Source organism: Macrobrachium rosenbergii, chromosome 36 (assembly GCF_040412425.1).
Source record: "Macrobrachium rosenbergii isolate ZJJX-2024 chromosome 36, ASM4041242v1, whole genome shotgun sequence".
NCBI classification, from domain to species: Eukaryota; Metazoa; Arthropoda; class Malacostraca; order Decapoda; family Palaemonidae; genus Macrobrachium; species Macrobrachium rosenbergii.
The window spans coordinates 4,038,435-4,062,097 of NC_089776.1; the positions used below are offsets into that span (position 1 = coordinate 4,038,435).

Sequence of the window (23,663 nt, forward strand, 5' to 3'; positions counted from 1 at the left end):
ATAAAATAGGAGATATCTGCAAACATAAAGAGCTAAAGTAAAATATCTCATCAAGTGTTAATGCAAAGCAAGAAAGCTGCCTAAATTGCACAAAGGGTGGACAACATGAAAGCACAGTGTAAATTAATAAATAAAAACATTGTACTATTTCATTTACACACCATAGTATTTGTATCATAAATGGTAACACATACTCTTTTTGGAAACTAAACAAGCATGAACACCCCTACAATATTCCTGTTAACTTTATACGAAAATATAAGCCAAGCCAAGAAAATACAGAATAAAATATAGAATAAACACTGGTGATTTTCCTGGGATGGAAAATCTTGTAACTAAGATCATTTAGCCATACCGACTGAAAGGAAACCAGCGATACTGATCAAAATAAGTGTATTAGAAATTATCAAATGTGAAAAGGTAAACAATCTTTCATAAATCTTTGACAGGTCAGGGAACTGAATTGCAGGCGTGCGCACCCTAACAAAGAATGAGCTAGGTGGACAGCTGAAACTTACTGGCCCTCATATTGCAGATTTACTAATCACCTATTACGAACAGTTCTTTCTTAAGAGTAAGTTTATTTGGGATCGTTTTACGTAAAAGGCAATGGTCACTAAAAGATATAGGTCTGTTATTAAACATGATTAATGTCAAGAGTACTTATAATATTATAAGAAAAACAAAATCCAAAAAAGGCATTGCAAGGTTAAGTTTTGAATAGAGTAAGGAATTATTTTGCATAATCACCAACACGTTAAATGAATGCTACAGGTTGACAAATTTACTTCTATTTTCATCACGGGAAAAAAATCTGTTTTCATATGGACTTCGTGACACATTTAAAAGAATATTCACGTTTGTTCCAGAACACTGTAATTCTATATGTGAGGCAGCTTGATTTTTAAAAACTAGGCCAATTAAACAATTTATAGGTTGTGAGAGTTTTATTCACCATAAAGACACAATACTTACGAATAGTAATATCAGCCTACAATTCCAACAGTCATCAGGATGATAGCAGTCATTATTTTTTTTTGCCAAAATAATGTTCAGATTTTACCCTAGTCTATTACAAGAATAAAGCTGAATAATTGGCTGCAAAAATGTATCTATTAGAAATGCATTCATATACCTAATGGCTACTTAAAACATTGAAAAAATGATACACCTCTTCTTTATCATAAACTGCAACTTTGGTATTACAAATACTACATAAAACTGGATGGAAAAGTTCATCATCCCTATCACCTACATTACTTGAATTACATACATATTCATGCTCCTCTCCTACACAGTTTGCTTTAGAAGTAATGTCTTTTTGCAAGAAAGCTTCTTTCAAGAACTTCTTCAGTCTTTTCTGATGATTTTCCATCAGCTACAGAATCAACCTGGTGTCCTGTGGAGCTCAACAATTCATGTTTCTGCAAAAGTTTCTTGCTTTTGGAACTTTTTTTTTTCTTCCCGTCCTTCTTAGGAAACTTTAAAAGCTCATTCCATTTCACCCTACAATTGAAGACAAACATGGCCCGATACTGATTGTGATACACCTCATGTCTGAAATGGGAAATGAACTATTAGCCTACTTAGTAATTAATCATGATAAAGAACAAAGCTATCAAGTTTCAACATGAAGTAATTGAGATTGAAACATCTATCCTACCGGAAATTCTCAGAAAAATGACTAGATTTAAAGGAATATTTCATTACTTCAAGAGCAATATTCTAGAAAAATCTTGAACAAGGATTCTCCTGAAAAAAGTATTTTAAAAAAACCATGAAACTACAGAAAAATTAAAACAGTAGGAAGTACTACCTTAAAAGAAGAAAAAGTAACTGGTTTAAAATAGTATGACTGGAAAACAACGAATTGAATCAATGTTAACTCTTTCACCATTACTCAAAGGGAGGACATGCTGTAAATGATTGAGCCAAACTCAGTGTTCCCGAGTATTTTGGCAAAATATTTCATCAACCTATCATAATGCAAGACAACCTATTAATTTTGCCACCTGAATAACATAACTTTCTCAGTGTAGGTTACAGCTGGCACAAATAAATTTTCTTGCGTTTAACATGTTTGTAGAACTAAGATTTTGATTTCTTTATTTATATTACAAAAAATGGCATTACAACTGTTACAATTACTTTTGTATTTTGGGAAAATACAAAAACTTCTTCACAAAAACAGAAATCATTTTCACATATTCCACATACACATTCTTTCAGATCAAGTATCATAAAAACCTGAAAATAAAAATCACTAATGATTAAAAATGCTTCTGCATCTGATGCAAGCAATCAGCTTTATAAAATTTTTCATTACAAAGTAATGTCTTTGGGACGGGGAGATCACACTGTCCAGACTGCTAAATCTGACACTTAATTATTTAAAGTAATGTTTAGATGCTGCAAAATATTTTCTTCATCTGTTGGTTAATGGAGCTATATACTGAACTTAACTCATCCCTGTTTGGAGTATTATCCTCATATTTGGGGTGACCTTACATAACTGATTGACCACTGTATGAAAGTTTGGTCTGGTGACCTTATTCAGTACAGGTAGTCCCCGGGTTACGGCGGCTCTGACTTACGCTGTTCTTTACTTACGGCGCTTTTGCAAATACATTAATCAAAAAATCGGTTCCTGGGTTATGGCTGATGTTCCCAAATTACGGCCCTGTAACCCTAAAGTTACAACTCCATAACTTGGATTATGGTGTCGTGAACAATATAACTAGGTGAGAAAACCACAGTTTAGGGTTCACTATAAGGAGGTCCCTCCTATACGCAGGCGAGAAAAGCAGTTTAGGGTTCACTATAAGGAGGTCCCTCCCTATACGCAGGCGAGAAAAGCAGTTTAGGGTTCACTATAAGGAGGTCCCTCCTATAAAAAGGGGAGAAAACTGGTTTATTAGCAGGCAAAGCTTAAAACCCGTTTCTTTCCCCTGCCTTACAAAACCTCTCTCTCTCTCTCTCTCTCTCTCTCTCTCTCTCTCATTTTCATAAATTTTTATTATGATGTTCTGAGTTATGGCATTTTCCGATTTATGGCACGTTGCTGGAATGGAACTATTTACAGTAACCCTGGAACTGCCTACAATGATTTAAAATGGTCTGAGAATTAAACTGATAAATAAATTACTAATAATCCAGTAATAACTAAAAATGGTTAAACATCACAAAAAAAAGTCATTAGTTTTTAAAAGGTCGATGACATTGATAACACCATCACTTAAAATTTTTGTATGGATGATCCTGAAATGTGATGTTTCCTTCAGCCATCTACATATTTGGGATAGTTCACCAATAATGAAGACATCACAGTTCACACATTGTGCATCCGGAACATTCGCCGTAAACATTTTTGCTGTAGGACAACTCGCCTCAGGAATTTTCGCTGTAGGAAACTTTGCCATATAGGATTTTTGCCGTAAGACAATTTCGCTGCATTTGTTATCAAGCTTATATGGCTGACACTATTGTTACTTGATTTAAACATTTTAATTATTTAAGTCTCTCGTTATCAAGTATAATTGTAACCTACTATGTTACATTTTGATTGACAAAGTACCTTGTTATATAATTAAAATACCCAAATTGAATACCTAATTTGAACGCTCAAAGAAGGAGTAGAGTTAAACTCTTTAAATTCTCTTTATTCATTCGACAATATTTTTTTGTGCAGTCAACCCATAACAATGGTCTATCAAGTGGAAAGTGGCAGAGGCCGTGTGACACTAGTTGACGATCTTAACTTTGTTTACAGAATAGATAGAAAATACAGTGAAAAACATATTGGAAATGTGAAAATAAAGAGCGTAAAGCTAGAGTGCATACAGTGCTGGAAAATGATAATTTATCTATAGCCTATGTAAAACATTTGGTGAGCATCGCCATCCATCTCATCCATCCAAACCAAAAATGTACGAAGAAAAAACAAAATTGAAGTCACTAGCCACTAATTCACAAACTTCTGCAGAAATTTCATCTAGTTTAGATGATAATGCATTGTCTCTGCTACCGACTCCATCGCATTTGTCTCGCGATATTAGAGGTTGAGGCAGAAGAAAAGCCAAGCCCCCACCCCCGATCCCAACCGGAAGAAGTGGATATACAATACCTGAAGAATATAGATTTCTTGAAAATGGTGAGAACTTTTATTGTAAGATAGTGGTGAAGATGATCCGGATAGAATTTTAGTGTTTGGCACTCAAGCTGGGTTAGAGGACCTTGCTAATAATAAAGATTGGGCTTGTGATGGCACTCTTAAATGTAGCCCAGATATACATTATCAGTTATTCACGTTACATATTATCATAAGACATATTAGCGCATCGCATCTTTTTGTTTTGCTACCTAGTAAATCACAAGTAACCTACAGCAGATTTTTTAGCGTTTTGAAGGACTTTACACCATCATTAGAGCCCGAAACCTTAATGGTTGATTTCGAGAAAACAATTATCAATGCTTTCTGTGGTATATTTCAACAACAAATATAACAGGTTGTTTATTTCATATGGCTAAGAATATCTATCGCCACATTGTGGATATAGGTTTAAAGTCACGCTGTCTTACGGACGCAGAATTTAACAACAAAATCATATGCTTTTACTGCATTAGCATTTTGCCAGTGTACAAGTATGTGATGTTACTGATGGATAGACAGATAGATAGATAGAGAGATAGACTATATATATATATATATATATATATATATATATATATATATATATATATATATATATAAAGAAAATCCACAAAGGAAAGGGAAACACTTTGAGTGTTTATTTAGGCCTTTCGATCTTTTTGTCCTTATTTAGCAGACTGAAGAAATATGTTAGCAAGTACAAAGAAAGCTTATATATATGACAGATGGGATTATAAAGGAAAAATATGTACCTGTTTCAACACAATTGAAGAATTAGTAGAACTGCCAAAACAGGGTTAAATATTAGAGGTTTTATTCAGTGATTAGATCAACTGTCAGAAGTTAGGTTGTCCTGTCCTGCTTCTGAATGGTTGATCCTATTCCTTTGTAAAACCTCTTAAATATTTAACCTTGTTTTGGCAGTTTTACTAACTCTTCAATTGTGTTGGATTCCAGGTATATATTTTTCCCTTATAATCCTCATCTGTCATTTATATGAGCTTTCTTTGTAAACTTACTTTTTATATTTCTTCAGTCTGCTAAGTAAAGGACGAAAGAGTCGAAAGGTCTTGCAGCACTCCAGTGTTCCCTTTCCTTCTTGGATTTTATCTTTATTTATACATTCATCACGTTCCATATTTTCGTGATTCAGTTATACATATATATATAATATGTATATGTATATATACAGTATATATATATATATATATATATATATATATATATATATATATATATATATATATATATATATATATATATATATATATACTGTATAGTCAAACTCCGAACTTACATGAGGTTAGGTTCCAGAAACCCTTTATGCTGGGTGAATTTTTCTAAGTTTGGGATGGTCCCTAAAAATGCTAATAAAAGCTTATTTCTAAAGTTTAAACACTACATATGACCCTAATCATGCTCCCAAATTATTAAGTTAACTTTCAAATGAAATTAAAGTTACTGTAACTTCATTTAAAACTTAGCTTAATACATTACCCTTAAAAAAGAGAAATAAATGGTTTACATAAAAATTGAGAGTTATAAGAGAATTTCTCTCTCTCTCTCTCTCCCCCCTTCCAACCGATCTATTTTTAGAATCGTCTCAACCTCTTTTTAACAATTTTTTATTCTGCGTCTCTTTCTCTTTGTTCTGCAATGCTTTTTCATGAAAAAACAGTGTTTTATATTTTGACTAATACAACTCTTAGTTATTATGTCTCTATGTTTTAGAACGTATTTGCAACACTCAGCGCATTTACACTTTGTAAACGACACAGGTCAAATTAGATCAATTTAAACTATCTACTGTACAGGTTTTATTACAGAGAATTAATAAGTTTAAAAATGTGTGAGCGCTTAACTATGAACCCGAGAGAGAGAGAGAGAGAGAGAGAGAGAGAGAGAGAGAGAGAGAGAGAGAGAGAGAATTACATGAAAAATTTGACCACTGACATGTCTGACAGCTTTTGCCTTCCACCTTCTCACAAAAGATGAAGGAAGAATGTTTTTGTTCAAGATAATATTAATCTTGTATTACAGTTTTTTATTATTATTATATTATTATTATTATTATTTAATTTTATTAATCTTATTAATATTTGAAAATTAGTACTTATTTTTACATAAAAAGTTTATTTTCATACAAATAAACATTTTTGGATGTTACATGTTATAAAAATTCATCTCACTAAAAGAAAGAGAGAGAGAGAGAGAGAGAGAGAGAGAGAGAGAGAGAGAGAGAGAGAGAGAGAGAGAGAGAGAGAGAGAGAGAGAGAGAGAGAAATTATTATTTTAATAATATTTAATGTTATTTAATTTATACATAAAAGCTTGAAACTTATAAATTACATAAAAAATTAAATATACACTTTTGCAGGGTTTCTCAGTGTTTGGAAATGTTCGCGTGTCTGTGAAAAAAAACTCGTGTATGACCATTAGTTAGGTTCCAATGAAAAACTCATGTGTCTGTGAATTTGCAACTCAATTTTATTTAAGTTCGAGGTATTACTGTATATATATATATATATATATATATATATATATATATATATATATATATATATATATATATATATATATATATATATATATATATATATATATATATATATATATATATATATATATATATATATATATATATATATATATATATATATATATATATAGTATATATATATATATATATATATATATATATATATATATATATATATATATATATATATATATATATATATATATTCAGTCTTGTTGACAGTGTAGAACTATGTGCTGGCCTGTCAGTGATGCTTCATGGCTGCAGGTGCATTTCTGTCAACGTTGGAGGTTTGCACAGTTGGATACAGCGAGATGTCTGATGCATGCATTTGTGCTTGCCTGACAATGACCAGGATTTAAGTGCACTGAGACAGTGTGAGTGCATATGTGTGTCGCACTCACTTTACGGTATATTAACAGGGGATAGACTTTGCACAGGGACTTCATTTTTGAGACTGGGTCTGTTTTGGTTAGTGGTGAAGTGTTGGAAGATTGCTGCTGGAAAATCCGTTATTTGTCACCATAGAAAGTGAGTACCATAACTCACAAAACACTTATATCTTTTCCAGACATTTGGTGGAAAGACCTAGTAGTCCTGCAGTGATATCTCACTGTGTCTCCCATATGCATTTTCCTGTTCTATTTGCCATTGTGCATTTTTCTGTTTTGATGTTTTAATGTATGATATGTTTCTTTCAACTGAATTCTGGTTTCGTCCTGTGTGGACGAATATTTTTTGAAGCTGTGTTATTCTTTTACATACTATATGACATTTACTGTGGTCTAGAATAATTATGACCTTATTACTTTACTTGGTGAACAGGGTGTTAGTCACCAGTATAGCTGGTTTAGAATCATTAACCTGAATGTTTGTGAATCAGAATTTCCTCTAGTGATGACTTTCATTTATAGGGGGTGAATACACTCCATTTCATGATCGTAACTTCTGCTGAATCACTTTCGTTAAATTTGCAAATAAAGTCTAGTTTTGTACGTCAGTGTTTAATTCCAATAGGCCTCTGTTTAAGAATAGGTTCAGTGAGAGAAGAGGAAGAGGAAGAAGGAGTTTGCTGATCCAGGAAGGTGAGGGGCCACTGCTACCAGAGACATCTAAGGAAAGTAAGATAATTGATTGTTCTTGAACCAGATACAGGAATAAAAGATTTATTTGACCTGGGATAAGTCCATTTATAACACACACACACACACACACACACACACATTTACACACACATATATATATATATATATATATATATATATATATATATATATTTAAAGGACACATACATGCATTTCATAGCTTCAATGCTTTAAGATGTTATCGTGGAAAGTTGGGTGCGAGAGGTGGTACTGATGGAAGTCGTCAGTTGCAAAATCTTTGTATTCAGCAAATAGTTTGATTCCTCAGCTCTCTGCGCGAGAAGCTCAGCAATATTGGGGTCAGGTGATCAGAGGAATATGGAAGCGTTATGTATATTCGTGAGTACGCGTTACTTTGATCTAGATTATGCCAAAACCTGCCCTAAAAGTGAGTTTGATCGTTCATTAACGTGATAGAACTGCAGTTGTCCAGTCATAGCTTTGGAGTGGTTCCAGGCTTTGAAAATCGGCAGATAAGGTAGAGTCTCAGATCTTTGTTTTTATGGGAGAAAATTGAACTTGTGATTTTTACCATGACTTTCTAATCGTTATGAACTTGTGAACTGATGTGGGAAATTTAATATGAATATTCATACCTCTTTTTATATTATTATTTTGTTGTGTTACGTTTTGCCATATATCTTGCTATATTATGCGTTTTACACTTTCCATTATTGTGTTTTGTATTTCATGTGTTTTGGGAGTTTTCTATCATGTTTAATGGAATGACAGATGTCTCACTTGGGAGTTTGATAAAGACATGCAAGTCATTTGCAATATCAATCTCTTTATGTGGTAGACTTTTTTTTTTTTTGGACATGACTTTTACTTATTGATTTGGGAGTATGTGTGATTTTGGGGATTTCAGGTTATTAGCCATAATGAGACTTCTTTAATCAGAAGTATTTTTTGCAGTTTAGAGTTTAGTTATCTGACTCGATAATTCATTTATTATGCATTTTAATCTTTGCTTTGTTTTATTCATTTCTTGTTGGGTTATTTGAATAATAAGCCTATTTTTGTAGAAACGATAGTTTCTTTAAATAGTCCATTTAGTTGCTTTGAGAGAATGAGTGAGGTTAGGGTGGATGAGCTTTGGTAAACGATCTTGATGAGAGAGAGGATTCAGGTGGAGAGAGAGAGAGAGAGAGAGAAGGGAAAAAAATGCAAGTGTGATCATGGGTTGAACCTTCACGTCTTTTTCCTGAAAAGAGATCGCTTAAGATCACGCAAGACACTTCTAAACAAAGTGTTGATCTGTTCCCTGTAACATATATATATATATATATATATATATATATATATATATATATATATATATATATATATATATATATATATATATATATATATATATATATATATATATATATATATATATATATATATATATATATATATATATATATATATATATATATACACATATACTGTACTATTATAATGGTCTATTATCATCTGTAATATGTATTAAAAACTAATCGTCCCAACATTTTTTTATTGTTAAACCGATGTAAACAACTCATTTCAGCCCCTTCACTCTCTCTCTCTCTCTCTCTCTCTCTCTCTCTCTCTCTCTCTCTCTCTCTCTCTCTCTCTCTCTCTCTCTCTCTTACTGAGATAAGAGAGAGATATTTAGACATATGTAACATGTATCTTTTTATGATAAATAATTTATTTACTAAATTTTCAAATATTAATAGTAATGCAAAAACAGCAAATTATCAGTCAAATATTAATGGAAAATCCCTAAATATCAATCTATTACCAAGTTATATGTACTATATAAAAAAAATGTTAACCCCCTCTGTCTGTCCCTTTCCATGACGACACGCTATTGGCTAAAAGAGTTGGAAGTAGCCAATGACAAAGCTTGTAGCTTGATGCTTTGGTTTGTACTGTCACTAGTGTGAGTTGTATTTCTCTCTCTCTCTCTCTCTCTCTCTCTCTCTCTCTCTCTCTCTCTCTCTCTCTCTCTCTCTCTCTCTCTTACTCTTACGAGAATTTTTATGCATATGTAACATGTAGTTTATTTGTTTTGTATGATATATAAACAATTTACTAATTTTCAAATATTAATATTAATGTAAACACAGCAAAATATCAATTCATTAGAGAAAATATAATGAATTATGTTAGATTTGAGCTCAATAAATTGTTTTCCCTCATCATTTCTGTCTCCAACTTAGGGGAAGTGATGAAGGTATAACTGTCAATCATCTTGACATATTGACCTGTGAAAGGGTTAGCACCTGGGCAAAGTATCTTTCTCTTCTTTCTCTCTCTCTCTCTCTCTCTCTCTCTCTCGCCAAAGGATACTCATAGAATGTGAGATGGATAGATAGATAGATAGATATAGATAAAGAGATAGAAAGGGAGAGTGGTTGATAGAAAGATATACAATATATATATATATATATATATATATATATATATATATATATACATATATGAATGATGAATATATAAATGAAGGCAATGCCAAAAGGGAAACTGAAATAACAGATTGGTGCTAGGCCTTCGACTTTATATATATATATATATATATATATATATATATATATATATATATATATATATATATATATATATATATATATATATATATATATATATATATAGTCACGATGCATATCAAGTACCTGGTTATTACACAACTAATCTCAAAATTCAAAGATATACCTCACTTCAGCCATATATCTGAACTCTCATAACATTAATAATTACGATTGAGTACTCTAAAGGTAACAGTGATCCCTTAAGAAAAACTTATTTATCACTTGAAAAATCAAATTAAGTTTATCAGAATAAGTATGAGGTATCAAAAATTAAACTAGAAATATTCTAGAGTAAAAGAGCATCACTCCATTAAACAACTCTGTTTCCCTGGTCTTAATTCACTTTAGCAAAACTAAAAGAACAAAACATGTTTATCACTTTGCCTTATGCACACACAATCAATCCTATTCACTGGTGATCAATAAATGAAACACTGTTTTTCTAACAATGTTAAATACAAAAATTTATTTTCAAATTCAAAGTTTATAACTAGAATTCACAATCTGAAAAATTTATTATTACTTGAAAATAACACAACACTTTATTAATTCTTGAATTAAATTATGAAACAAAACTAACTCACAAAAAACTTTATCAGGAATTTAAATTAATTAAGCAAAATTTAAACTATCAAGAATTACTCAAGATTTGAAAAGAAAATCTTAATAAATGAAATATTAAATCAAGTATGTAATGTTAAATTACCAAGAAATATTTAAAGTGCTACGTAAATAAATGTTACATTACAAACATAAAAAATGTGAAAATATGAAGAAATTGCAAACAGAAAAACACACAAAAATACACATAAGATTTATCAATAACAATTTCACTTGGTCAAAATTTCCTAACTTATCATACCATGGTATTAATAAGTAAAATTCACGTTACCTTACACAAACTTGTGAAAACCTCTGTAAAATCTCTTGCTGCAGCTGCGTTACCACAAAACACACTTTTTTACCAGGCTGCGATTACAAACTAAATAACTTTACTAAATTCAGATCTCAAAGTTAATGCTAATACATGACCACAAAACACTATGTTAAAGTAATCTCTTCTTTTAAGAAGAGAGAGAGAGGGAACCAAACTAATTGGTTTCCAGAAATCAGAATGAAACAGATTTTTGAAATCCAGTAACTCGTGAAACAATTACATGATGTCATTAAAGCATTTTTGGGTGCAGAGATACAAAGGGAAGTTCTAGAAGTCAGGGAGCTGATGTCATTATAGTTACGTCATCCCAGCAAAACTTTTGAATGCAATCTTACAAAACATGGTGTAACTGATCAAGACATGTATTCTTTCTCTCAAAGTGGCGTACGTGACTCGAACAATGCATGTAACAACATGAAGTCACTCGTCTTGAGCTCGTATGGGACGAATCGGCATTTGTTATTCCAACCTGTCATCACAACCCAAAACAAAGCATTCTCTTATCTCAACTGATGACGATTGAAATGATACAAGTCTTTGCTGGACACACACATGTTCATTTACTACGCTTTTATCAAGAAAGATATTATTCATTCTAAACTACGTTACTATTAAAATTGTATTATCAATTCTAAATTACGCTATCAAGTTATTTAATCATTAGTTCTTTTGAGACCTGATGTCAAACTAAATACAACACTTCAAGAATCATTATCATTACACATAAAAGATGAAAAAAAAGTAAATATGTCAAAATTATAGGAGGATATACTGTACGTATTACAAGGCAACATCATGAAATTCCTCCCCCCAGAAGATTACTTATCCCGGATTTGAATCCAACGATTCACAACGTGATAAATAATCTGCTATGACATTATCTTTTCCTGAAATGTGTTTAACTTTTACATTATACGGTTGCAGGCCTAAAGACCACCTGGTCAGTCTCATATTATTATTTTTCATCTTACTGATGAATGAGATTGGGTTGTGATCCGACAACACTAAAATTTCTTCATCCCTAGGTCGGTTCACATACACTTCAAACTTTTTCACTGCTGTGATTAATGCTAACATTTCTTTTTCGATTGTTGAGTAAGTTTTCTGATATTTTTTCAACTTTGAAGACATGAAACATACTGGAGGAAGATTCTGTTGTCATCTCCTTGAAGTAGAACAGCTCAATTCCACAGTCGGATGCATCAACTTGTATCACAAACTTTTACTGAAGTCTGGAGCTTGAAGCACTGGTCTTGAAGTTAATATGGCTTTAACCTTCTTAAATGATTCTTGACATTCTGGAGTCCAAACAAACTTTCTTTTCGGACTGGTTAAGTCAGTTAAAGGGAGCTACTATGGCTGAGAAATTTGGACAGAATCGGCGATAAAATCCAGCCATGCCCAAAAATCTTTGTAGCTGTTTCCTCGAGCAGGAGGGTAGCCTTACGGATACCTTCTACATTAGCATCAATAGAGAGAGAAGGCCTTTTCCAACTTCAAATCCTAGATACTATACAGTTGCCTTTCCAAACTCACTTTTTTGTAAGTTGATTGTTAGTTCTGCCTCCCGTAGTTTCTTGAACACATTCCTTAATATCTTCAGATGTTCTTCCCATGTATTAGAGTAAATCACAATGTCATCAAGGTATACACCCACTCCTTCTATTGATCCTAGTAGTTGATCCATCACTTGCTGGAATGTTGCAGGTGCATTCATCAGACCAAACAGCAAAACAGTGTATTGATACAGTCCAAAAGGAGTAATGAAAGCTGACAGCAACTTAGCATTCTCATCTACGGGAATTTGATAATATCCTTTCAACAAGTCTATCTTGGAAACAAATTTGGCTTGCCCAATATTATTAAGTGATTGATCAATAAGAGGCAAGGAATAATTGTCAGCCACACTGATGGAATTCAATTTCCTACAATCAGTACACATCCTAAACGAGCCATCTGGTTTTTTCACTAACACACAAGGAGAACTATAATGACTTGAACTGGGTTCTGCTAATCCATGCTGCAACAAATATTCAACTTCTTTCTTCAAAACATCTTGATGAAAATGTGATAAGCGATAAGCTCTCAGTTTAAAAGGTTTTCCATCTCTGATCTTTATCTCATGCTTTGTCAGATTGGTACGCCTAGGTACATCTGCAAAAATTTCAGGGAAACTTTGAATCACTTCACTTAATTCACCACTTGCTCAACACTCAGGTGTTTTAGTTTATCTTCCAAATTTTCTAATATTGAAGAATTGTTCATCTTGCTTTCAGCTCCCAATTCGTAGCCGTCATCGTCCTCTGTAGATGAAGTTGTCTTTGTTATTGACACTGTTTCAGTTTTAGTCTCTGAGAAGTAAGGTTTCAAAAGATTCACATGTATCTTCCTCTGTCGTTTTCTTCTTCCTGGTGTTTCAATCACATAAGTTCGATCACTTAACTTCTCTATTATCCTATAAGGACCTTGAAACTTATTGGTAAGGGAAATCTTTTCACTGGTAAGAACACTAGAACTTGCTGTCCAATACTAAAATTTCTTAGCTTAGTTTTAGCATCATATTTTCTTTTCATTTTCTCTTGACTTATTTTCAAATTTTCTAAAGAGAATTTTCTAATTTCTCTTAACTTTTCCTCAAGTTCTTCACATATTCTCCTTGGATTTCCTCTTGATTTTCTTCCCAATTCTCTGCAAGAATCTTCAATGGACCTCTAATGTCTCGACCAAAAATCATTTCATTTGGTGAACATCCCATACTTTCTTGATAAGCAATCCCAACTTCAAATAACATTAAAGGTAAACCAGCATCCCATTCTCTTCCTGATTCATTACAATACTTAGTTAACATACTTTTCAGTGTCTGATGGAACCTTCCAAGGCTCCTTAAGTCTCTGGATGATAACCAGTTGACAACTGTTGTTTTACTCCTAACAAGTTCATCACATCTTGGAATAATTTTGAAGTAAAGTTCGTTCCTCTATCACTTTGCACAATTTCTGGTATTCCAAACTTGAGAAAAAACTCCACCAACTTCTCAGCAATTACCTTTGCACTTATACTTCTTACCGGAATCGCTTCAAGATACCTAGTCACTGGACACATTAATGTTAACAGATATTCATTTCCTTTCTTTGTTTTCGGAAGTGGCCCACCCAAATCTATAATTACCTTGCAAAAGGGTTCTCCTCTAACTTCTGTGGGTTGTAGGGGTGCTTTCTGAATGGTTTCATTCGGTTTTCCAACTATCTGGCATGTGTGACACTCTCTGCAAAATCTGCTAACATCCTTGTGAAGTCCAGGCCAGAAAAAATACTTCATAATCTTCTCAACAGTCTTCCTAATTCCCATATGTCCAGACTTGTGTGCTACTGCTACAACTTGTTTCCACAATGGATATGGAATCAAAATTTGATGATATTCACCCCATTCAGCATTTCCTGGTATATCTGCAGGTCGATGATTTCTCATTAGCAATCCTTCCTTTTGATCATAACAGGTGGAGGTTTGTTGCATCTCTTCTTGATCAACAACACTGAAGAACAGATCAGCCAACGTTGTATCCCTCTTCTGCAGTTTCATTAGCTTCTCTCTAGTAACTTGACCAACTTCAAGGGCTGAATTCTCCATATCTGCTAACTCTGCTTCTGTAGTTTCACTACTATCTTCAGGAACACTTTGACTACTCGGAGTCTCTTTAATAACAACAGGATTCTCTTCTTCTTGGGAAATCTCTTCATTACTAACACTAGGGGAAACTTCACTTTCCTGGAACAGCTCTTCTAATCTTAAAGATCCTTCACTTGATCCTTCTGGTGCAGGTAAATCCTCAGTATCTTCACTTGCGAACATAGTTCTCTTCATACTCCTGGTAGTTACAATACTTGGAAACAGGTGGGGGTTATTCTTCTCTAAATCTACTGTAGGACTAACCCTTAACGGTTTGTCTGTCACTAAAGGACAAGGAACAAATGGTACACCACCAACTTCATTACCCAGTAAAACATGTACACCTTCAACAGCTAGTGAGTCATTTACAGCAAAATCAACATTCCCTGTCACCAATTCACAGGACAAATGTAAGCGGCATATAGGAGTTACCTCTTCTCCTCCTATACCCTTCAAAATAACTGAATCTCCGGTGAGATTTTTCTCCAGCTGCGGGTGAGCACCACGAACTACCACAATATGGTTACTCCCCATATCACGTAATACTTTGACTGGTACCTGCACACTTCCTCCTTGAGTTGTCAGCGTGCCTTCATAGATATATGTCTTAAAAGCCTCCAAGCTGCTCAGCCACTCACTGCTTGAAGTTACATTTCCACTGGTTGCTAAACACTCTGCTTGTTTAGTCTCAGTCTTCCCCACACTGCTCTTCGTAGTTTGCTTCATCTGGTTACCTTTAACCACTTGACCAACTGGTTTGGTCTGCTGTTGTGTCTGATAACAATCTCGACTGTAGTGCCCTACTCTTCCACACTTGTAGCAGACAACATTAGTCTTCTGTATCTGTCTTGAGAACAGACTGGATGATGAGGATTTAACATTCAATTGCTGAGGGGTGTTACCTGGCTTTGTATTGGCATAACCACTAGAAGGATTTCCAGTTGTAATGTTCCTGAAATTTGGATGAGACCTGAAACCTGTGCGTTGTTGGTTCTGGTACTTAACATTATAATTTCTTTTGCTACAAATGATATTGTAGTCTTCACTCAATGTAGCAGCTTTGTCAAGTTTATTCACCTCTCTCTTTTTTAAATAGGCTCTTATATGTTCAGGAATTCCTCTAAGATATTGTTCTAGGACTACTAACTCCTCAAGTTCGTCCATAGATTTAACTTTAGCAGCCTCCAACCATCGTTTAAAACATCTTCTTACTTTGTAGGCATAATCCAAGAAAGTTATCTTGTCATCCTTTCTCAAAGATCTGAATCTTTCATTGTAATATTCAGGGGTCATCTGGTAAACTTGTAGCACATTGTGCTTAAGTACCTTGTACTCTTTACACTGATCAGCTGATAAGGCTAAATAGGCACTTCTTCCTTTACCTGAAGCCACTTTTTCAAAGTGATAAAAAAACTCATCGGGAGCTTCTCCTGTAAACTTTGGAATTAACTTCTGCACTCTTACTACATCAAATACAGGGTCTGAATCACCTTGAGTAGGGTTAGATGGTATTACAGGTAATGTAGATCAAGCTTTTATTAACTCCATCTCCCTTTCATGTCTTGCTCTTTCTCTTTCCTCTTTTGCTCTTTCTCTTACTTCTTTTGCTCTTTCTCTTTCTTCTTCTGCTGCTTTTTCTTCTTCTCTTTCTTTTCTATCTCTTTTCTCTCTGTCTTCTCTTTCTCTTTCTGCCTGCATTTTCTCTCTTTCAGCCTGCATCTTCAGCTTAATCAAATTTTCTTCTGCTTCTATTCGTTTAAGTTTTGCTTCTGCATCACTTTTCTCTTTCTTTTGCTCATGTTTATTTATAAATTCTGCCTCAGCTGCATTCAACAACTCTTGTGCCTCTCCTAACTCTTCATCTATTTTACCAGAGTCCATCAATGCTTGGATTGCAATATATTTGATTTGTGCCTTAATCATACCACTAGACACATTACCCCCACATGCCACTGCTAAAGCAATCCACTGTGCCTTAGTCAGGTTGGATTTAGATAACTCTTGGATGGAAGGAGCTGCTAAAAACTTCTGCACATTGAACAGAGCCATTTTCTCTAAGTTACTCAACTAAATAATTCACAATACAAAGCAAAAAATAACTATGTGCTCACTCTCCTATCAAAATATATCCCTAACACCACCAGTGTAAACCATAAAACAGAGTGATATTTTGTTTTGTTCCGGGTCTCTTGGCACCAAATAATATAGTGTCACGATGCGTATCAAGTACCTGGTTACTACACAACTAATCTCAAAATTCAAAGATATACCTCACTTCAGCCATATACCTGAACTCTCATAACATTAATAATTATGACTGAGTACTCTAAAGGTAACAGTGATCCCTTAAGAAAAACTTACTTATCACTTGAAAAATCAAATTAAGTTTATCAGAATATGTGTGAGGTATCAAAAATTAAACTAGAAATATTCTAGAGTAAAAGGGCATCACTCCATCATACAACTCTGTTTCCCTGGTCTTAATTCACTTGAGCAAACTAAAAGAACAAAACATGTTTATCGCTTTGCCTTATGCACACACAATCAATCCTATTCACTGGTGATCAATAAATGAAACACTGTTTTTCTAACAATGTTAAATACAAAAATTTATTTTCAAATTCAAAGTTTATAACTAGAATTCACAATCTGAAAAATTTATTATTACTTGAAAATAACACAACACTTTTTTAATTCTTGAATTAAATTATGAAACAAAACTAACTCACAAAAACTTTATCAGGAATTTGAATTAATTAAGCAAAATTTAAACTATCAAGAATTACTCAAGATTTGAAAAGAAAATCTTAATAAATGAAATATTAAATTAAGTATGTAATGTTAAATTACCAAGAAATATTTAAAGTGCTACATAAATAAATGTTACATTACAAACATAAAAACTGTGAAAATATGAAGAAATTGCAAACAGAAAAACCATACCATGGTATTAATAAGTAAAATTCACGTTACCTTACACAAACTTGTGAAAACCTCTGTAAAACCTCTTGCTGCAGCTGCGTTGCCACAAAGCACACTTTTTACCAGGCGCCATTACAAATTAAATAACTTTACTAAATTCAGATCTCAAAAGTTAATGCTAATACATGACCACAAAAACACTACGTTAAGAGTAATCTCTTTTTTAAGAACAAGAGAGAGAGAGGGAACCACACTAATCAGTTTCATAAATCAGAATGAAATAGATTTTTGAATTCCATTGCCACATGAAACAATTACATGATGTCATTAAAGCATTTTGGGTGCGAGATACAAAAGGGAAGCTCTAGAAGCAGGGAGCTGACGTCATTAAAGCATTTTGAGCGCGAGATACCATGGAGAAATTTCTAGAAGGAAAGTTACGTCATCCCAGCAAAACGTTTTGAATGCAATCTTACAAAACATGGTGTAACTGATCAAGGCATGTATTCTTTCTCTCAAAGTGGCGTACATGACTCAAACAATGCATGTAACAACATGAAGTCACTCGTCTTGAGCTCGTATGGGACGAATCGGCATTTGTTATTCCAACCTGTCATCACAACCCAAAACAAAGCGTTCTCTCTTATCTCAACTGATGACAATTGAAATGATACAAGTCTTTGCTGGACACACACGTGTTCATATACTACGCTTTTATCAAGAAAGATATTATTCATTCTAATCTATGTTACTATCCCTTTAACGCCGACTGGATGTATTTTACATTGACAAAAGTTGTCTGTCAGGTGCCAAGTGGACGTAAAATACGTCGACTACAAAAAGTTTTTTTAAATGTTCGCGGAAAAATACTTATAGGCCTCGTTTGCGAAAAATTTTAAATCATGGGCCTTGAGGGATGCTTGGAGTTCACGGATCATGCTGTTGTTTTGTTTACAAGCGTGACCCACCTGTGCATGCGCGAATTTCTTTCTTATCCCAAAAGAAAGCATCAACTAACTGCTGAAAATCTCAGAAATTCTTTAGTCACTTTGTCGTAATTTTTGCACCGTTTTCTATTAGCCTTTACATAAAGTTTTATATATGAAAATATGCGCAATTTCATGTAGAATACAACAAAAAATAAATCATGGTTGTAGCTTTTATCAATTTTGACATATTTTCATATAAATCACGATAAGTTCAAAATTTCAACCTTTGGTCAACTTTGACTCGACCGAAATGGTCAAAAAATGCAATTGTAGCTAAAACTCTTACATTCCAGTAATATTCAATCATTTACCTTCATTTTGCAACAAACGAGAAGTCTCTAGCACAATATTTCGATTTATGGTGAATTTTTGAAAAAAACTTTTTCCTTACGTCCGCACTAACTCAGCTGAAAATCTCAGAAATTCTTTAGCCACTTTGTCGTAATTTTTGCACCGTTTTCTACTAGCCTTTACATAAAGTTTTATATATGAAAATGTGCACAATTTCATGTAGAATACAACAAAAAATAAATCATGGTTGTAGCTTTTATCAATTTTGACATATTTTTGTATAAATTACAATAAGTTCCAAAATTTCAACCTTCGGTCAACTTTGACTCGACCAAAATGGTCGAAAAATGCAATTGTAAGCTAAAACTCTTACATTCTAGTACTATTCAATCATTTACCTTCATTTTGCAAGGAACGAGAAGTCTCTAGCACAATATTTCGATTTATGGTGAATTTTTTAAAAAAACTTTTTCCTTATGTCCGCGTGCGCTAACTCTGCTAAAAATCTCAGAAATTCTTTAGTCACGTTGTCATAATTTTTGCACCGTTTTCTATTAGCCTTTACATAAAGTTTTATATATGAAAATGTGCGCAATTTCATGTAGAATATAACAAAAAATAACTCATGGTTGTAGCTTTTATCAATTTTGACACATTTCCATATAAATCACGATAAGTGCCAAAATTTCAACCTTCATGATAACTTTTGACTCGACCGAAATGGTCGAAAAATGCAATTGTAAGCTAAAACTCTTACATTCTAGCAATATTCAATCATTTATCTTCATTTTGCAACAAACGAGAAGTCTCTAGAACAATATTTCGATTTATGGTGAATTTTTGAAAAAAACTTTTTCCTTACGTCCACGCTAACTCTGCTGAAAATCTCAGAAATTCTTTAGTTACATTGTCGTAATTTTTGCACCGTTTTCTATTAGCCTTTACATAAAGTTTTATATATGAAAATGTGCGCAATTTCATGTGGAATACAACAAAAAATAACTCATAGTTATAGCTTTTATCAATTCTGACATATTTTCGTATAAATTACGATGTTCCAAAATTTCAACCTTCGGTCAACTTTGACTCGACCAAAATGGTCGAAAAATGCAATTGTAAGCTAAAACTCTTACATTCTAGTAATATTCAATCATTTACCTTCATTTTGCAACAAACGAGAAGTCTCTAGCACAATAATTCGATTTATGGTGAATTTTTGAAAAAAACTTTTTCCTTACGTCCGTGTGTGCTAACTGCTGAAAATCTCAGAAATTCTTTAGTTACGTTGTCGTAATTTTTGCACCGTTTTCTATTAGCCTTTACATAAAGTTTTCTATATGTAAATGTGGGCAATTTCATGTAGAATATAATAAAAAAATAACTCATGGTTGTAGCTTTTATCAATTTTGACACATTTTCATATAAATCACGATAAGTGCCAAAATTTCAACCTTCGGTCAACTTTGACTCGATAAAAATGGTCGAGAAATGCAATTGTAAGCTAAAACTCTTACATTCTAGTAATATTCAATCATTTACCTTCATTTTGCAACAAACGAGAAGTCTCTAGAACAATATTTCGATTTATGGTGAATTTTTGAAAAAAACTTTTTCCTTACGTCCCTGCTAACTGTTGAAAATCTCAGAAATTCTTTAGTCACTTTGTCGTAATTTTTGCACCGTTTTCTATTAGCCTTTACATAAAGTTTTCTATATGTAAATGTGCGCAATTTCATGTAGAATATAACAAAAAAATAACTCATGGTTGTAGCTTTTATCAATTTTGATACATTTTTCATATAAATCACGATAAGTGCCAAAATTTCAACCTTCAGTCAACTTTGACTCGATAAAAATGGTTGAGAAATGCAATTGTAAGCTAAAACTCTTACATTCTAGTAATATTCAATCATTTACCTTCATTTTTTTGCAACAAACGAGAAGTCTCTAGAACAATATTTCGATTTATGGTGAATTTTTGAAAAAAAATTTTTCCTTACGTCCCTGCTAACTCTGTTGAAAATCTCAAAAATTCTTTAGTCACTTTGTCGTAATTTTTGCACCGTTTTCTATTAGCCTTTACATAAAGTTTTCTATATGAAAATGTGCGCAATTTCATGTAGAATACAACAAAAAATAACTCATGGTTGTAGCTTTTATCAATATTGATATATTTTCATATAAATCACGATAAGCGCCAAAATTTCAAGCTTCGGTCAACTTTGACTCGACCGAAATGGTCGAAAATTGCAATTGTAAGCTAAAACTCTTACATTCTGGTAATATTCAACCATTTACCTTCACTTTGCAACAAACGAGAAGTTTCTAGCACAGTATTTCGATTTATGGTGAATTTTTGAAAAAAACATTTTCCTTACATCCGCACTAACTTTGCTGAAAATCTTATAAGAGCCTGGCGCCATCTCTTCCAAACACGCGTGTGTTCGTGTGTTCGTCGTCCATCGGAGTGGACAAGACAACAAGAGGATCTCGTTTTCTTTCTCTAAAGGAACGCGATTTCAACCATACAATATTTCCGTCTGTTTCTCCCTAACCATTGTTGTCTTGATGTCTGTACAATCACCACTACTTGCATTGCCATGCAAGCATTCTAATCATGTACTCATAATGTTCCAACGAATCTTCTGTATCAAACTGTGTGTATGTTTCTGTTTGTGAAGACACCAAACGTCTCGCCACTCCGATAGACGACGAACGCACGAACACACACGTGTTTGGAAGAGACGGCGCCAGGCTCTTACAATCTCAGAAATTCTTTAGACTCTGTCGTAATTTTTGCACAGTTTTATATTATCCGTTACATAAAGTTTTATATATGAAAATGTGCGCAATTTCATGTAAAATACAACAAAAACATGGTTGTAGCTTTTATCAATTCTGACATATTTTCATGTAAATCATGATAAGTGCCAAAATTTCAACCTTCAGTCAACTTTGACTCGACCGAAATGGTCGAAAAATGCAATTGTAAGCTAAAACTCTTACATTCTAGTGATATTCAATCATTTACCTTCACTTTGCAACAAACGAGAAGTCTCTAGCACAATATTTCGATTTATGGTGAATTTTTTGAAAAAACTTTTCCTTACCTCCGTCTTGCTAACTCTGCTGAAAATCTCAGAAATTCTTTAGTCACTTTGTTGTAACTTTTGCACCGTTTTATATTAGCTGTTACATAACGTTTTTATATGAAAATGTGCGCAATTTCATGTAGAATACATGAAATGGCAACATCATGAAAATATATATATATATATATCCCCACGAATAGCTAAAATCAGCAAATACTTAAAACCTCTCTAAAAACACTTAGAACTGCCTATTTTGATAGTTCAAACACAAAAAACCCTCTAAAAATGCATATACCTGAGTATTTTAATAGTTTTATTGCAAAAAGTACATTTAGTCATGAAAATGATATGTAAACACAGAAATTAGTGAATATTTCTCAGTGAAAAATACCGCAAATGGGCAAATTTTCCGCGAATAATGTGTATATACGTTCCACAGAAAAATTCGCGAATAGGCGAGTCCGCAAATCGTGAGACCGCAAATACAGGGGGTTTACTGTATATATATACAGTGACCCCCGTATTCGCGGGGATGGTTCCCCCCCCCAGCAAATAGCTAAAACCTGCGAATGCTTAAAACCCCTCTAAAAACACTTAGAACTGCCCGTTTTGATAGTTTAAACACAGAAAAACCCTGTAAAAATGCATATAACTGAGTATTTTAATAGTTTTATCACAAAAAGTGCATTTATTCATGAAAATTGTATGAAAATACAGTAATTAGTGAATATTTCTCAGTGAAAAATACCGCAAATGGGCGAATTTTCCGCGAATAATGGCTAGATATGTTCCACAGAGAAACCTGCGAATGCGTGAGTCCGCAAATCATGAAAACACGAATACGGGGGGTTTACTGTACTGTATTATTATACTGATTTGTTACCATCATATGTATTAAAAAACTATCGTCCCAACATTTTTATTGTTAAACCAATGTAAACAACTCATTTCAGACCTCTCTCTCTCTCTGTGTGTTTTACACTAAAGGATGCTCAAGGATGTGAGAGATGGGTAGATAGATAGAAAGGAAGCTATTGGCTGAAAGGGCTACAAGTAGCGATCACAAGGCAGGGTATGTTACCTCAATGCTGATCGGCTTGTAGGCTTGTAGCAGAGACGCTTATTGGCTGGAAGGATTAGAAGAGCCAATCACAGAGCAGGATATCAGCTCTGCTAGTTGCTGATTAGCTTGTAGTTCCGATGATTTGTGAAGAAGTTTCCCCTCTTATTACAATTGATTTTAGTTTAATGTTTACTGATACTGCATATTCTTAAAACTTAGTTTTGCGAATTAATCTTTATTTACCTTTGTGTACGTACTGTCACTGGTGTATTAAATATTTTTAATGTGCATATGTATTTTTTGTCTCTCTC

At 33.3% G+C, this 23,663-nt stretch overlaps 1 long non-coding RNA gene across 1 annotated transcript in view; it reads right to left on the bottom strand.

The window, feature by feature from the left end:
• Nucleotides 1-928: 928 nt before the first annotated feature.
• LOC136856460 (uncharacterized) overlaps nucleotides 929-23,663 on the bottom strand; it is a 37,317-nt gene continuing 14,582 nt past the window's right edge. The window contains exon 2 of the long non-coding RNA XR_010858343.1: nucleotides 929-1,557. This is a non-coding gene — a long non-coding RNA (uncharacterized lncRNA). The remainder of the gene's footprint in view (nucleotides 1,558-23,663) is intronic.